General features: G+C 46.2%; 1 protein-coding gene across 1 annotated transcript in view; it reads left to right on the top strand.

The window, feature by feature from the left end:
- Window positions 1–17,500, top strand: part of LOC122808765 (G-protein coupled receptor family C group 5 member C-like) — a 250,042-nt gene that overhangs the window by 155,240 nt on the left and 77,302 nt on the right. The gene's annotated exons all lie outside the window — the stretch shown is intronic.

Here is a 17,500-nt window from a genome sequence, read left to right on the forward strand (position 1 = left end):
CCATCTCCACGTGTACCCTACTATGGTGTTGTGGGTTGCTGCTGTGTACATTACACTCACGGGCCTGCCGGATGTGCTCGTGTGTACCTCTTTCTTTGTATATCTATGTACCTATGTTGTGGCCGTGCTGCTCTCCCATGGACAGCCGTCTTCCCCATGTATCGCATATTTGCACGGCTGACACATATAACTGTGGTACTTTGCATATCCACACATTGTCCATGCACTGTCCGTATTCCAGAACACCTCATAGACATCGCTGGATTACATGGCAGACAGCTATCCTTGCTGTCCTTACACTTTACCCATACATGACATACACCTTGTGTGTACTTGCCTATTAATGCTGTGTGTATGTCTATGTGTGCTGTATGCATGGCCGTGTGTGTGTCCCACTATAGCCATGTGTGCAGCTGTCGCCACTATGGGTATCCTTGTGGCCCGCTGTCACATGTGCACGTATGCACATACCTGCAGACTGTACTACCCCTGCGACGGCAGCGGCCTTAGATCGGCCGGTGCCCTAGGCTGTGGGGCTACATGGCACACGCCAGCACAACACATGGTGCACCCATCTTGATATACCTACGTGACACGCCTACTAGACAGGTGTCCCTACTAGGGCAGCGGCCTGGGCAGCCGCAGGATTGGCGTATGCCTACGGCCGGCTATGGGCACATCACAAGGCACATGTCTACAGTCGGTGTTTTACGACGTCTAGGGTATTACACCACAGGAGGGACCTCCACAGCTATGCTGAAGAATGCGTATGTAGATAGATTATTAGGTGGAGGTTTGGCCACACACCAGGGCTGACCGATGGATAACTGTTGAGGCATCCTTTGTGAAGCAGGTGGAGCGAACACCCGTAACGGGAATGTAGTGTAGATGCAGATGTAGGGTTAACATACATTTGTCTACTCTGTCAGTTCTGTACCATTGTATTACAGTGATATGCTATGCATATCTTCCATATACATTGTTAGGTCTCTGATCGTTGTGGGGTCAGCATAGTACAATATCATGTAATACGTGTGTTCATAGGATGCCTTCTGAATTGTTGACATACGTGTGTGTCGTTAGCAGTGCGTCTGTGCTTTCTATGCTGTGGCTACATGTTCATTGTTCGCATAGAAAGTGACAAATGGAAGTGTACGTGTGGATACTTAAAGCCTGGATGCTCCCATGTTATGTGTACGTCTCACGGGGCTACGGGTGATAGCGCATACATGTCTAACCTTTGTATACCATGTGTGACCTGCCGTACACGAAATGTTTACGATGACTGTTCCATCTACCTATGTGTGACATGGTTTGTGGCCATAGGGTGCCAGCGGGTCTTTATTGTTGAGCATGTGTTTTCCATGGTCAATTGACATCAATCCTATTAATCCACTGAAGGATGTCTTTCATTGGTGGGAACGCCATGGTGCACCATCCTATGTCTTTCCGAGCTGACGTTGATATTGTGGCATTGGTATGGTTCTACAGGTCACCCATCTGTTCTGCTGTATGCGAGCGTCCGTTCCCCAGTAATGTGCTGGCGGATTAAGCGCCGTGATACTCCGGTATCTGCCCAGCGGTCTGGCTTTGTATGGGGAGTGTCTACTGTAGTCCCTATCTGTATTTCCTGGGTTATGCCTTGTAACAGCTGTGGGATTCCCCCAGGTTTGCAGCTATGGGTGCCATCTTGGCCCTACGTTTGTCCATCTATGCGAACTGCCTACTGGACACTAGTATAGGGCTGTACACATTACACAGCTGCATTCATCATTTTCCGCGGGATGATTGCCATTATTAGTGCGGAGTAACGCATATGCCATGCCCACGTCCCTCACACGGGGCGGGACAACAAATCATCTGCCAATCCACGCCGAGACCCATTTTTGCATACCCACGATCCCATGTCTGCAACACTCGACAGTACCCATTGCACATCCTTCATGTGTGCGGAATGGATGTGAACGCACGTCTATTGACACGACGAGCTGGGGAGTCCTATTCATATGTCCTGCATGTCATGGACACTTGTCATCACCCTTGTACACGCTTGTGGTGCCCATATCTACCTGTGCCGTAGTCACGGCTGTCACTTCTTCTGGTTCGCACGATAGCAGCCTGTCGCCAACACCTATGGACAAATATGTGGGTCCTACTATGGACACCGATGTGCATATGTAAAGTGTAGAACATGTTGGACCGTGTCCATTCGCCAGTGGTTTTGACTGCCGCTGTATGTTCCCCAGTCGCGGATGTCTGTTTGCCTACCCATGTTATGTAGTGCTACGGAACCCGTGTCCTTCCACAATTAACCCATATGGTGTTACTGTAGTCCTGCAGGTTGGCAACTGCTTTATGTAAGCCTCAGAGGTCCCATTGTGAACTATCCGCCACTGTATTGCCATAATAACACAGCCGGTACATGTAGAACCCATTTATTCATGACAAGATGTTCTTTATGAGTGGGAACGCCATACTTTAAGCATGCTATGACCTTCCTAGTTGACGTTGTTGGAGTGCCATTAATATGTGTTCCACAGGCCGCCCGTATGTTCCGCGGAGTGGAAGCGGGTGATCCCCATAGACTTGCTAGCAGCTTGGTTGCTGTGTACGCCGGGATTCGCACGGCTGGATGGATGTCTATGGAGTGTGTCTACTGTTGTTTCCAGCTGTATTTCCTGTGTTATGCCTTGCTACAGCTGTGTTATTTCACCAGGTTTGCTATTCTGGGTGCCATCTTGTCCGTGACGCTTGTCCAGCCTTGGGAAGGCCCTACTGGACACTGGGGTATGGCTCTACCCATTTCACACCTGCATGGTCCGTTCCCGCGTGGATGATTGCCATTAGTGGTGGGGTAAGCCATGTTCTGTACCCACATCCTCCCACGGGCGGACAATGGATCCTCTGCCAATCATCTCCGACACCCATTTCTGCATACCCAAGATGCCATGGCTGCAACCCTCGACAGTAGCCATTGCAAATCCTCCATGTGTGCGGAATGGGATGTGGACACATGTGGACTCGACAATCTGTGGATGTCTGTGCATATGTCCCTCATTTCATGGACAGGTGTCATCAACCTTGAACACGCTGGCGGTGCATTTCTGCTGCTGTGCCGTAGTCACGGCTGTAGTTCATCTTGGTCTCCTCGCAGAAGAAGAAATTTTTGGGTCCTACAATGGACACAAATGTGCATATGTAAAATGTAGAACATGTTGGACTGTGTCCATCTGGCCAGTGGTTGTGACCGCTGCTGTATGTTCCCCAATCGCGGATGTGTGTTTGACTACACATATTATGTTGTGCTACGAAACCCGTGTCCTACTACGATTAACCCAAATGGTAATGATGTCATGCTGCAGGTTGGCAACTGCTTTAGGTAATCCTCAAAGGCCCAGTAGGACGTATACGCCACTGTATTGTCAATATAACACAGCCGGAACATGTATACCCTATTTATTCATTTACGGATGTTCGTTATATGCGTGAACGCCAGTGTTGAAACATCCTATGACCTTCCTAGTTGAAGTTGTTTGTGTGCCATTAGTATATGTTCCACAGGTCGCCCATTTGTTCCGCAGTATGGAAGCGAGTGATCCTCATGTTGTTGAGGGCAGATCCAGTGCCATGTACGCCGGTATTCGCACGGCAGTCTGTCTTTGTATGGGGAGTGTCTACTGTAGTCCCTATCTGTATTTCCTGTGTTATGCCTTACTGCAGCTGTGTAATTCCATCAGGTTTCCAGTTATAGGTGCCATCTCGGTCGTACACTTGTCCATCCATGGAATTGCCTACTGGACACTGATATAGGGCTGTACAACACTCACACCTGCTTTTACCATTATCCGTGGATGCTTTGCATCATTAGTGGGGAGTAAGGCACGTGCTATACCCGCATCCTCCCACGGGCGTGACAACGGATTATCTGCCAAACAACATCGAGCCCCATATCTGCATACCCAGGATCCCATGGCTGCAACCTCCACGGTACCCATTACACATCCGTCATGTGTGGGACTGGGATGTGGACGACTTCTATGGACACGACAATCTGGGGATTTCTGTTCATATGTCCTGCATTTCATGGACAGTTGTCCCCAACCTTAAACACGCTGGTGGTGCATATGTTCATCTGTGCCGCAGTCAGGGCTGTCACTTCTTCTGCGTCGATGGCAGCTGGTCGATGCTGCGAATGGATCAATTTTTGGAGTCCTACAATGGACACCGATGTGCATATGTAAAGTGTAGAACGTGTTGGACTGTCACCATCTGGCCAGTGGTTGTGACTGCTGCTGTATGTTCCCCAATCGTGGATGTCTGTTTGACTACCCATATTATGTATTACTTGGCCTGTCTATGTCCACGAGCCGGTAAGCGGAAATACAGCAAAACCACGACAATGGAGCCTAGTACCAGAACAGTCACAACTAAACAAAGCAAAAGGTACTAGTGGAAGAAAACGGCTCCTTTTTTCTTTTTTTAGCAGCTTTATTAACAAAAGTAACGAACCAAGCAGCAACACGTAGTTTCAGCAAAACACTCCAAACACATTAACGCTATGTCTCCACACCTGCGTTTTCATTTGAATACACTTCCTCAGATGCACAATACTACAAGCTCTTCCCCTTCTGCTTAAATACTATTGCTGATTGAATAATTAATCCTAATAATACAATAAGTACTTAATTGCCATATTCTTCATATATTATACTATACATCACATTTACAAAGTGCCTTCATGTCTACCCTTGAAATCATGTTACAATTTATTACATTCCTGCTCACAACATTTTCTATAATTAATTATCAACTTTTATTCATGATATTCAAAACATTAAAATTTGACATTTTATATACAAAAATCTAAACATATAAAATATATCTACAATAATATATACAAACATACAAGTAAAAAACATCCAATGCCCTCTGGTGTCTGGATGAACACATTACAACCACTGTTTTCACAGTTATGCCCAAACTTAATACACTTCAAAGTTTACCCAGGTTCAAATTCATTTCTTACAGATACCCTTTCCCATAATTATCCTGTCACTTCTTTTTACCTTTTTTCCACAAAATAGTGCTGATTAATTATATATTTAATTATCTTTAATAATGTCTCAGTATCTTTAATCCCCTGTTATAAATTTTCCAACTCAGAGCTTCGCTGCTCTTATTTTCAATACTGGGGCCAAAGATACATAATTATTCAACCCTGGTGGGTTATAAGCTTCCAAATGAAGTTGCCATAACAACTCTCTGTACTCAATTGTCTCCTCCCATTGTCCACCACGTATATCTTTGTTTACTACCTCTAACACAAAGAAGGTATGATCAGCTTCTTCACATTTTATTTTATGCTTGTACAGAGCATTACACATATCTTTTGTCTTCATCTCATAGTTATGCTCGTAGATTCTATCTCTTAGTCTTCTTTCAGACTTCCCCACATAAAATGCCTCACATTTCTTACAAATACTTAGGTATATTATACCTTTTGTTTGACAATTAACATATTGCTTACTCTGCACTAATATGTCCCTACTTTTCACATAAATGTATATCTTTATTGCAATTATTCGGGCACTGGGAGCACCTCCCACATTTATATGTGCCTTTTCTCTCCCTGGAAGTATTGTTTTCCTTAATTCTTCTTTCAAACAAATGTTTCAAATTTCTCCCTTTTCTATATGTACATTTCAAGGGTTGTATAAACAGACTTCTTAAATCAGAGAATTCACCAAACTGTACCCATTCTTCCTCCACTATTCTTTGTATGACCTTAGCCTCCCACTATAATCTGTTATAAAGTTATTTCTTAACTCAAAATTGTTTTTGTCGAGGTTGGTCACCTTCTCAAGGTCATCTTCCTGTCCTAAAATAGGCCGATATTTGTCCAGTCTTCCTTCCCTTACTTCCTTCTCAATTTCATCTATTAATTTCCTTGGGTAGCCTCTATCTAAAACATCCCTCTTAGTTTCATACACTCTTCCTCATAATCACTGTCCCTAGAGGTCATCCAACTACCTCGAACATACTGCCCTTTTACTATTCCCTTTTTGTGGTGGTGGGGTGTGGAAATACAGCAAACCTTGGGTCCTGGTCATCTTCATAACAGACATTATTGCATATATATCAGGCCAAAACAGACAATGACACTAAAGATACACTCCACAGTCAAATGATACAGAGCTCTTTCACCCACTGACATGAGGCATCGGCGGAGTACAAAATACATTGGATAGTCGCCCTTATACACTTCCTTCAGAGTCAGTTCAAGTCACTTAATCAATAAACCTGCTCATAGTTAAGTAGACAGTGCTCCAGGTCTTGATGATAACGTGACATATACTGATCAGTGTTGCATACATTACTTAATGGAAACAATAATACACCAACGATGTGTTAATGTATCTACAATATTGGTAAATACAATCAGTATCCGGACACATAGTTGATAATTGTTGAGAGTGCACCTTAGGATGTAGTGTGTTGATCAGGTTGTTGTATATCGATGTGTATATTAGTAGCATTACGATAACAAAGCATGGAATCGATAGGTACTATTTAAGCATATATTTCACAATTGTGAATGTAAACGTGTGGAGGAGACATCCGTAACCTTCTCTGGTTCCACTGGATCACACACGCACACGTACACTCGCATGTCCGGATTGTGTGTTACGCGACGCACATGCATATCCGTATTCCGCTTATATATGTTTACAGTGCCTGTGTGGTTACGTGTTTTGCGTTACTTGTGACTATTCCGTAACATATGTCTGATCCGATTGACGGACGGGTGCAGAAAGCACTGACAGCTTTATATATGTAACGGTGTTTGCAGCATGGGCGCTTTACGCACACGCACATCTATATGTTCTATAGTCATGATTCCAACGTGACTGCAGTCACGTTTGAGACTTACTGTGACCAGTGCACGTTAGCTGTTCGTTGTCATTAATATGCATACCCGTGGGACCTATGTACATTTGCATATCACCCCCCCCGCACACACGCACGTCACAGGCATCCATTCCCCTGCTGGGAAAGGTGCGGTACTGCATGTTGAACATTCCTAATTCCTCGCACATGGCCCAGGATGCATATGTCGTCACCACAGGGCTGTTCAGATGACAGCTGCTTATATCCCATATGCATACAGGCCTTCGATTGTCAGGGTGTTGCTGTGGTGCTTTGGGTTTGGTCTTGTCCGCCCACAGTACGGGACCGCCCTGACCCTGTACGAATGTTAGATGAGTCACATGGGCACGTTTTGTCCGTGTCCATGGTACTATGTCACGCCCCCCCCCCCCCAATTAGTCTTAACCGTGCTACCGAATGTCGGTGTATCCGTTGTAGATCTCGTTATACTAATTGCACACGGTCTGATCGAAGTAACCTACTGCCATTACTAACCCTCGGTATGTATGGGCTGTGTCGCAATATTACAAGGGTTTGACATTGCGTGACGACGTTCACTGAGCCACAGACATGTCCGTTGCTTTTTTTGGCCCGGTTCCGCTGTGCTACACACATTTAACATGGCGTAACAGGTTGAACAGCTCAGACACGAGGACATCGGGTTGTCCGTCGTTGTCTATTATTGAATGTCTCTGTGGAGTTTGTTTCACAAAGCGACACATTGTCGGCATTGTTAACGGACATCTCGCGCAGTACGTCCGCACCGACGCGGGTGACGTATGTCTGCCTTTGCCCGGCGAACAGGCATTATGCTGTGCCATTCTGTCTGGGGATATATGGTTTCCTTCCTTACGTAGATGATGTGCCATACTAGCAATGACCCTAGCGATGAGCGGCGCCTAGGTGTGGGTACTGCTGTATTACCCACGAGAAGAGTGGCCTTAGGGTAAGTGGTGACCTAGGCAGAGGTTGCCACCGATACGTCACCCGCTACCCCCCTCCTGGTCTACCTACACCACATAGAGTCTGGAAAGGTGCCCCGAGTATAGCAACACCCTAGACGGCTACCTACTTGGCCTATGCCTAAGGCCGGCTATGTGTGTGGTCCCTTGGGCATCGGACTCGGGAACGTGGCACGTCTGCCGTTGGTATGTCCAGCATTACCCACATCCGGCCCCAAGGCAGTTAACACAACATCCATGGGTCCACATGGTGTCCCAGCTGTGCACTCCGGGAACTCTGTGGGGAATTTAACCCACACTTCGGACAGCTGTGTAATCCTAGCCTCACCTCAGGATACGTACCTGAGTAGTAGCACAGGGCGACTGTAGTCACACTCCACATAGATGGTGCCTCCACTGACCCTGGGTATTACCATACCATTAGTTTGACAAGCCTTATCTGCAAAGCCATGGAGATGGATCATAATGGGACACATAGATGAGGACATAGGGGACCCGCATACTTTGGATACAACCCAGTTTAGCTTGGTCATAGTCAGATCATGCCCTTTACACGTGTTTCACTTTGTAGAATCAGTCACCAAGGCCATTGCTGAGGGTAAACCAGTCCATACAGCCTACCTCAACCCGGCAGAGGCCGCCGCCACAATACCTCCCTCGGGTATACTTGATAAACCCGTCATCTTGAATGTAAGTCCATGCGTCGCGCGATGGGTTGCAAAGCGGCTAGGTCACAGAACACACATGGCCATAGTTGCTGGCGCCATGTCATACTCACAGCCAGTCACAGGTGGTGTCCCATGGGGCTCAGTCCTGGGTCCACTATTTCCAGCATCTACGCTTCCAATGTACACGCACACACAGGGGTTATGGGTGACAATGTTTGCATACGACTGCAAACCGGATGCCAAGGTCAGACACACATCTGACACAGATATCCTTCAGGAGTGCCTCACAGATGTGGATAAGTGGTACCAGAGACATGTCCTACAGCTAAATGCCAGGAAATGCATAGGCATACCCTTCGGGATGAACAAGGTTACCCCGAGCTACCATATAGGTGGCAGTCCACTGAACACGGAGGGGTTACCAGCGATCTGGGGACACGTGTTGTTGTTAACCGCTCGTTAGACACACATGTTGCTAACATAGTTGGGTAGGCCTTCCACATTGGCCACATCATCATGAAGGGATTCACATCTAGATCAGGGGAGGTCATTGTCCCCTTGTACTCATCACTCAATAGACCTATGATTGGGTACAATGCCCCGGTCAGAATGTATCTGACCCAACACCTGCAGCAGCTGGAAAGGCAACAACAGTTCTTCGACAAACGGATGCAGGGTCTCAGGTATATGTGTTATACTGACCGACTGAAAGTATTCCAGCTGTATACAGTTGCATACCAGTTGCCCAGAGGTGACCCGTGCCTGGCATGCACGGCTACGTCGGACCCAGATCTGATGACTATGCTTCACCGAAATAAGGTAGATCCTCAGAACCACAAGGGCAGCTGACGACACCTTGACACTGTCATTAATCGAACGTGTTGTTGGGACGGATTCATCACCCGGACACTCACTATGCTGTGGAACGACATCCCAGTACATGTAAGGGCAAGCACCTCGCTGGCCTTCTGTTAGTATTTACACATGGATGTCTGCATTGATTTCTTTCTGTAACCTTGTAAATGAATGTTACATTAGCACATTGTGAATCTTTACATTTCGTTGGTCTATTTTACAGTACTCATATTCATACGGTTTATGTGTATATATTATGGTTCATTCATATTACTAGGTGTCTGCAGTTCTGTTAATATATTGGCACAATCCGTAGGACATATACATGTAGCTTACACAGTCAGAGATTTGGAAAACATTTTATGTTGGTTCATGTTTCATATATGTACATATTTTTCCATTTTCCGTGAATACTGTACCTTCGGAGCAATGTCTGTTGTCCTCACTGTGTGGGATGTGTAACCCAAGTAAGGTTTGTTCGCTTGTCTGCCTTTAAGGCATGTAATTAGTACCTAGCACATCTAATGTACCAACCAATTAATGCTTGTAAATTTAGTAGGTTGAACTACATTGTATGTAGTCTGAATAAGTCTGCTTATGAAGCAGACGAAGTGTGCTCCAAGACACTATGGTGACTGCCTTTAATTCTTGGTGTGCTCTGGTTGGTCACTGACGGTCCCTACGGTACCTCGTCTTTGCTTTGGACTTCATCGGCTGGTTGTCTGTGTTTCTTGTATGGAGAATGTCAACTGTAGTCCCTATGTGTATGAGTTGTGTAATGCTTTACTACGGCAGTGTAATTCCACCGGTTTGCATTTATGTGTGCCATCTTAGTCATACGCTTGTCCATCCATGTGAATTGCCTACTATACACTGGTATGGGGCTGTACACATTTCACACCTGCATTTTGCATTCCCCGGAGTATGGTGTGCATTATTAGTGGAGAGTGACGATGTGTTACGACACGCCCCTCCCACGGGCGGACAAAGGATTGCCTTTGAAACAACACCGAGGCCTGATTCTACATACCCAGACTCCCTTGACTGCAACAGTGGACAGTACCCATTACACATCCTTCATGTGTGCTGCAGTGTGATGTGGACGCAGCTGTATGGACCCGATACCCTGGGTATTTCTGTGCATGTGTGCTGTAGTTCATGGACAGCTATCATCAACATTGAACACGCTATGCGCCTATGTGTACCTGTGACGTGGTGACGACAATTAGATCACATGAGTAATGCAGGAAGCTAGCAGGCATGCTCTGAACAGAATTTTGGGTCCTACAATGGACACCGATGTGCATTTGTCAAGTTAGATGTTGCTGGACTGTGTCCACCTGCCCAGTGCTTTACACTGCTGGTGTATGTATCACAATCGCGGATGTCTGTTTGACTACCCATTCCACATGGTGCTACATAACCGCTGCGTTAGTACTGTGAACAAATGACATACATCCAAAGATGGTGGTTACCAACTGCTTCATATAAACCTCAGACATCCCAATGGGACATATCCGTCACTATATTTCCAATATAACACCACCAGAACATGTTGCTTACCTATGCATTCATGTAACCATGTTGTCTTCGTAGGTGGGGATGCCATAGTTTACACATCCTACGTGACGTTGTGTGTGTGCCATTAGTATGTGTTCCACAGGTCGCACATCTGTTCCGCTGTATGGTAGCGGTGCTCCTCAGTCTGTTGCTGGCAGATTGAGTGCTGTGTACGCCGGTGTTGGCACGAGAGTCCGGCTCTGTATGTGGAATGTCAACTGTGGTCCCTATGTGTATTTCCTGTGTCATGCCTTACCGCAGCTATGTCATTTACCCGGTTTGCAGTTGTGGGTGCCATCCTGGCCATACGGGTGTCCATCCATGACAATTGCCTACTGGACACTAGTATAGGGCTGTACACATTCCACACCTACATTTAGCATTCTCCGGAGTATGTTTTGCATTATTAGCGGGGGTAAGGCAGGTGCTACGACACATCCCTCCCACAGGGCGGGAGGAAGGATTGCCTCATAAACAACACCGAGCACAGAGTCTACATACCCAGAATCCCTTGACCGCGACAATTGACAGTACCCATTACACATCCGTCCTCTGTGCGGAAGTGTGATGTGGATGCAGTGCTATGGACCCGGTACCCTGTGTAATTCTGTGCATCTGTGCTGCATTACATGGACAGCTATCAGCAACATTAAACACGCTTATGTGCATATGTGTACCTGTGACGTCAATGAGTTCACTTAAGTGTTGAAAGAATGCGCATTCCTGTCTTTAGACAAATTTTTGGGTCCTACATTGGACACCACTGTGCATATGTAAAGTGTAGAGCTTGTCGGACTGTGTCCTTGTGAGAAGTGGGTTTCACTGAGACTGTGTGTTCAGGAATCGCGGATGTCTGTTGGACTACCCATTCCACATGGTGCTACATAACCAGGTGATGTAGTACTGTGGACAAATTACATACATCCAACGATGCTGGTTAGCAAATACTCAATTTAAACCGCAGACGCCCCACTGGGACATATCCGTCACTGTATTTCCACTATAACACCACCAGAACATGTTGCTTACCTATGCATTCATTTAACCATGTTGTCTTCATAGGTGGGAAAGCCATAGTTTACATATCCTACTTGACGTTGTGTGTGTGCCATTAGTATGTGTTCCACAGGTCGCACATCTGTTACGCTTGCACGGTAGCGGTGCTCCTCAGTCTGTTGCTGGCAGATTGAGTGCTGTGTACGCCGGTGTTGGCACGACGGTCCTGCTTTGTATGTGGAATGTCAACTGTAGTCCCTATGTGTATTTCCTGTGTTATGCCTTCCCGCTATGTCATTTACCCGTGTCTGCAGTTGTGGGTGCCATTCTGGCCATACAGGTGTCCATCCATGACAATTGCCTACTGGACACTACTATAGGGCTGTACACATTCCACACCTACATTTAGCATTCTCCGGAGTATGGTTTGCATTATTAGCGGAGAGTAAGGCAGGTGCTACGCAGAAATCCCTCCCACAGGGCGGGTGAATGATTGCCTGCGAAACAACACCGAGCACAGAGTCTTCATACCCAGAATCCCTTGACCGCAACAATTGCCAGTACCCATTACACATCCGTCATGTGCGGAAGTGTGATGTGGATGCAGTTCTATGGACCCGGTACCCTGGGTTTTCTGTGCATCTGTGCTGCATTACATGGAGAGCTATCAGCAACATTAAACACGCTTGCGGTGCATATGTGTACCTGTGACTACAATGAGTTCCGTTAGGTGATTAAAGAAGGCGGAAGAGCTGTCTTTAGACAAATTTTTGGGTCCTACAATGGACACCACTGTGCATATGTAAAGTGTAGAGCTTGACGGACTGTGTCCTTGTGAGCATTGGATTTCACTGATACTGTGTGTTCAGGTATCGCGGATGTCTGTTTGACTACCCATTCCACATGGTGCTACATAACCAGCTGATTTAGTACTGTGAACAATTGACATACATCCAAAGATGCTGGTTACCAACTGCTTCATATAAACCGCAGACATCCCAATGGGACATATCCGTCACTGTATTTCCAATATAACACCACCGAACATGTTGCTTACCTATGCATTCATTTAACCATGTTGTCTTCATAGGTGGGAATGCCATAGCTTACATATCCTACTTGACGTTGTGTGTGTGCCATTAGTATGTGTTCCACAGGTCGTACATCTGTTCCGCTGTACGGTAGTGGGTGCTCCTCAGTCTGTTGCTGGCAGACTGAGTGCTGTGTACGCCGGTGTTGGCACGAGAGTCCGGCTCTGTATGTGGAATGTCAACTGTGGTCCCTATGTGTATTTCCTGTGTCATGCCTTACCGCTGCTATGTCATTTACCCGGTTTGCAGTTGTGGGTGCCATCCTGACATACGGGTGTCCATCCATGACAATTGCCTACTGGACACTACTATAGGGCTGTACACATTCCACACCTACATTTAGCATTCTCCGGAGTATGTTTTGCATTATTAGCGGGAGTGAGGCAGGTGTTACGACACATCCCTCCCACAGGGCGGGAGGGAGGATTGCTCATGAAACAACACCGAGCACAGTGTCTACATACCCAGAATCCCTTGACTGCAACAATTGACAGTACCCATTACACATCCGTCATGTGCGGAGGTGTGATGTGGATGCAGTTGTATTGACCCGGTACCCTGGGTATTTCTGTGCATCTGTGCTGCATTACATGCACAGCTATCAGCAACATTAAACACTCTGGCGGTGCATATGTGTACCTGTGACGACAATGAGTTCAGGTACGCATTGAAATAAGACATAATTTGGTTCTTTCCACAATTTTTGGGTCCTACAATGGACACCACTGTGCATATGTAAAGTGTAGAGCTTGTCGGACTGTGTCCTTGTGAGCAGTGGGTTTCACTGATGCTGTGTGTTCAGCAATTGTGTATGTGTGCTTGACTACCCATACTGTGTTGTGCTACAGGAAACATGTCTTCCGACACCAGAAACCAATGCTATACATCCATTGTTGCAGGTTAACAACCACTTTCATACCATACCCAGAGGTCACGATTGGGAGGTATTGCCACTTTATTATCGGAACAACACCCCCAGACTGTGTACATCATGGGAACTTTAGGCCAGTCTTACCGTCATTTCCAATTGTAATTGGCAGACACATGTCAATACATGTATGATAACACATATTGTCATGCAGAAGTTGATCTATGTTATTTGGACATTGGCTTCTGCTTTTGGCATCCGTTGCTGTGAGTGTTGCCAGTTAACATACACATTGCTTGCTCAGAGGCAGACTACACACTACTGCGCAGTACTGTGGTCTCCTTTAAGGACCCTGAGCCAGTGGTCAATGGTACAGCAGCCACTGCATCAATCACATTTGCCATCTACCAGTACCTACAGGACTGCATGTACCAGGCATTCACTTACCCAACTGTGGTTCATTGTACCAATGCCAAGCGTCCAGTGTGGTGTACCCCAGCCATACACATGATGTACAACACGAGGAGGTGGCTACTACAGGGTGGAGCAGACACCTTGTGAGGTGTGACACCCTTGGTCATCATATGTGTAGAGTTACACAATGTCATGGGATTGTCCAGGGCACATTCCACAGATATACCTACATGGACCTGGCTGACAATCATACCACCTTCAGTTGCTATGCTCGACACCTGTGAGGTCACTACCACATATGCTCTGACTGGGTTCACATAGAGGTGGGGTTTACTCAACATACACACATTGCCGACATACAGGCTGACAGGTCCAGTGAGGACATCTCCACACCCTCCACCACACATGTGGAGATGTCTGTACCAGCGGTTTGTGGTCACCAAATGTTCTGTGACACACAGGTGGGACATGCTCTCTCCAGGGTAGTGTGAAAAGCATCCATGAGACCAGATGGTGAGCCCGCTGTGTACTCCACTATCTCATTTGGGATTAGGACCCACAGTTAGGACAGCTATTTCTTTATAGCCTCACCTCAGGTAGGGAGCCCAGGTTGTATCGCATGACAACTGTATTCCCACATCACAGGGCCAATGCCTCCACTGAGGCTGGTTATTACTGTCCCAGTACCCTGAGGAGACCTATCTGCATAGACATGGGGTGGGATCATACTGCGGTTCGTACATGACTGCATAGGGGACATACATACTTCGCATCCCACACGGTTTGTCTTGTTCAGGGGCGGTTCATGCCTTTAAGACATGGTTGACATTTTCGACGGTCACCCAGCCCATTGCTGGGGTGTTGCAGTCGATACAGCCTACCTCGTCCTGGCAAAGGGCTTCATAACATTACCCCTCAGGTAACGTTAATGAAACCATTGGCTGGGATGTGAACATGTACATCACAGAATGTGTTGTAAACTGTCTATGTGACACAACCCACATGGTCAGAGTTGCTGGCTGCATGTCAGACCAACTGCCTGTCACAGGTGGTGTCCCATGGTGCCATTCCGTGGGTGCACCCCTGTCATACATCTACATTTCCACGGTACAGGCACACACGGCGGTGTTATGGGTAACATTGTTTGTAGATGCTTGCAGAACAGATGCCATACTGGGACGGACATCTGACACAGATATCCTTCGCAGGGGCCTCCCGGATATGCATATCTGCTGTCAGCGACATGTCCCACAGCTGACTGGTACATAATGCAAAGTCATACCTGTCGAGGGTAGTAGGTCACCCCTGTACAACGTATGGGTGGCTGTCCACACAGCACAGGGGTGACTACCAGGGATCAGGGGACAGGGTTTGTCGGTCGCCTTTCATTCAACACACACATTGCTATCGTGGTTCTGTGGGACTTCTACATTGACCACCTGTATGTGCAGGGAGTCACATCTGACTTCACAGCCCGACACGCATACACGGTCACTATATAGCATAGAACTTCACTTATTTGCCTAAGTATGAGCTTATTGTTGTGGCAGTTTGGTAGCTTATTCTGTTTCTTGGGACATTTAGGTATTTCAGTTACGGAGATAACCGATTCAGGCTACAATTACATTAAATACGGAAATCATTATGACCTACACTCTTCGCACACTTCCCGCTTTTAATGCTTTATTTCGAACACGATGCCAATACAGGGACTGCCCTCGCAAAGTGGGACGGTTGGTGACCTTAGTCGCTACTCCTGTGTCGGTGCGGCGTGCTGACATGCTGCTGTACACCTTCTCTGACTATGCACACTCACAGTACATTGCTGTACGGACACGGTATTACGCGTATCCTTTGTTCCTTGGACAGGTACATTTCGGCCGCGTGGGTTTTATTTGCTTCTCTGTTTAGTTAGGACGGTACTTTGTTGCATACTCTGCGGACATTTCATTCTGCACGGGCCATGGCTGCAGCCATTTCTATTCTGGGCGGACTATGGCGGACAGCACGTTAGGTTGCTCTTCGCCTGCCTGCTTAAACACGCCTACTGACGCATCCTACTTGGGCTCGCTCACGTACACTACGCACATGCCTGTGTTTACGGTGCACTCTCATTAATATGCATATGGCGCTACTGCGCCGGCTATGCAATGCACCGCCGGCGCAAGCCTTACGCCGGCCTTGCGCCGAGCTTCATGAATCCCGGGGAATATCTAAACTAAGCTTCACTATAGTTCCAATTGAATCTAAGAGAATTATTATTCCCTACTTACTTAATAGATCAAGGCAGATGATGTGGTGAATGGTTCTTCTTGCTGTCAGCCCCAAACCAGAATACAGCATGCTTAGTCTTGCTAATAGACTTATCAAAATAATATCTAAAATATTACCTCTGGGATAGCTTGCAGAATGACACCACTTCTTGTCATCTGACTTTTAGTTCCCATGCAAACCCCTATTGCTGGAAGTTGACAGAATTTAGCACCTACCTATAAAAATACACTCACATGGTCTTTTGCTGAGATCTGTGGCAGGCGCTGGAAGCCATAAAACACATTTCTAACTCCATGCTTCCAGAATAGTAATTAGTTCACTCCAAAGACAATACAGAAAACTTCCTAGTACAGACTTTCTGTCTCTAGCTGCATTGATAACTGTGAGATAGCATCTTTATAGCCTAGCCCGTAAAGTGATTTTAATTTCTGATATTTTTTAAAGTTTGCTGGACTGAGGTAAACCCACCAGTTTCCTCTGTTAAAACATATGCATTTAAACTTTTATAAGAGTGCATGTACATTTCTGTTGTCTCTGGAAGGGCACACTGTGAATACATTTCAAACACAAGCACTTTACAAATTCATTTTTAACACAAACATCTACAAATCAGTTTGCTATACATATGGTATACAGTTCTAATACATTTGTAACACAGGCATCTCATATAAATCAGTTTGGTATTCAGAAATGACATATAATTATTTAGAAAATTCTAGCTATCTGTGCTGGCAGTACCTCCTATTGTCACAATGGGAATTTACCATGTTTCTGTTAAGAAAAAAACACCATTCAAGACAAAACTTTTTATGCTATATATATATGTTAGAGATGTCACAGATACAAACTCCTTATAGTCATCATTTAGATACCTTGCGGCAACAT

This window comes from Protopterus annectens, chromosome 1.part1 (genome assembly GCF_019279795.1).
Source record: "Protopterus annectens isolate FY-2018-M chromosome 1.part1, PAN1.0, whole genome shotgun sequence".
NCBI classification, from domain to species: domain Eukaryota; kingdom Metazoa; phylum Chordata; order Ceratodontiformes; family Protopteridae; genus Protopterus; species Protopterus annectens.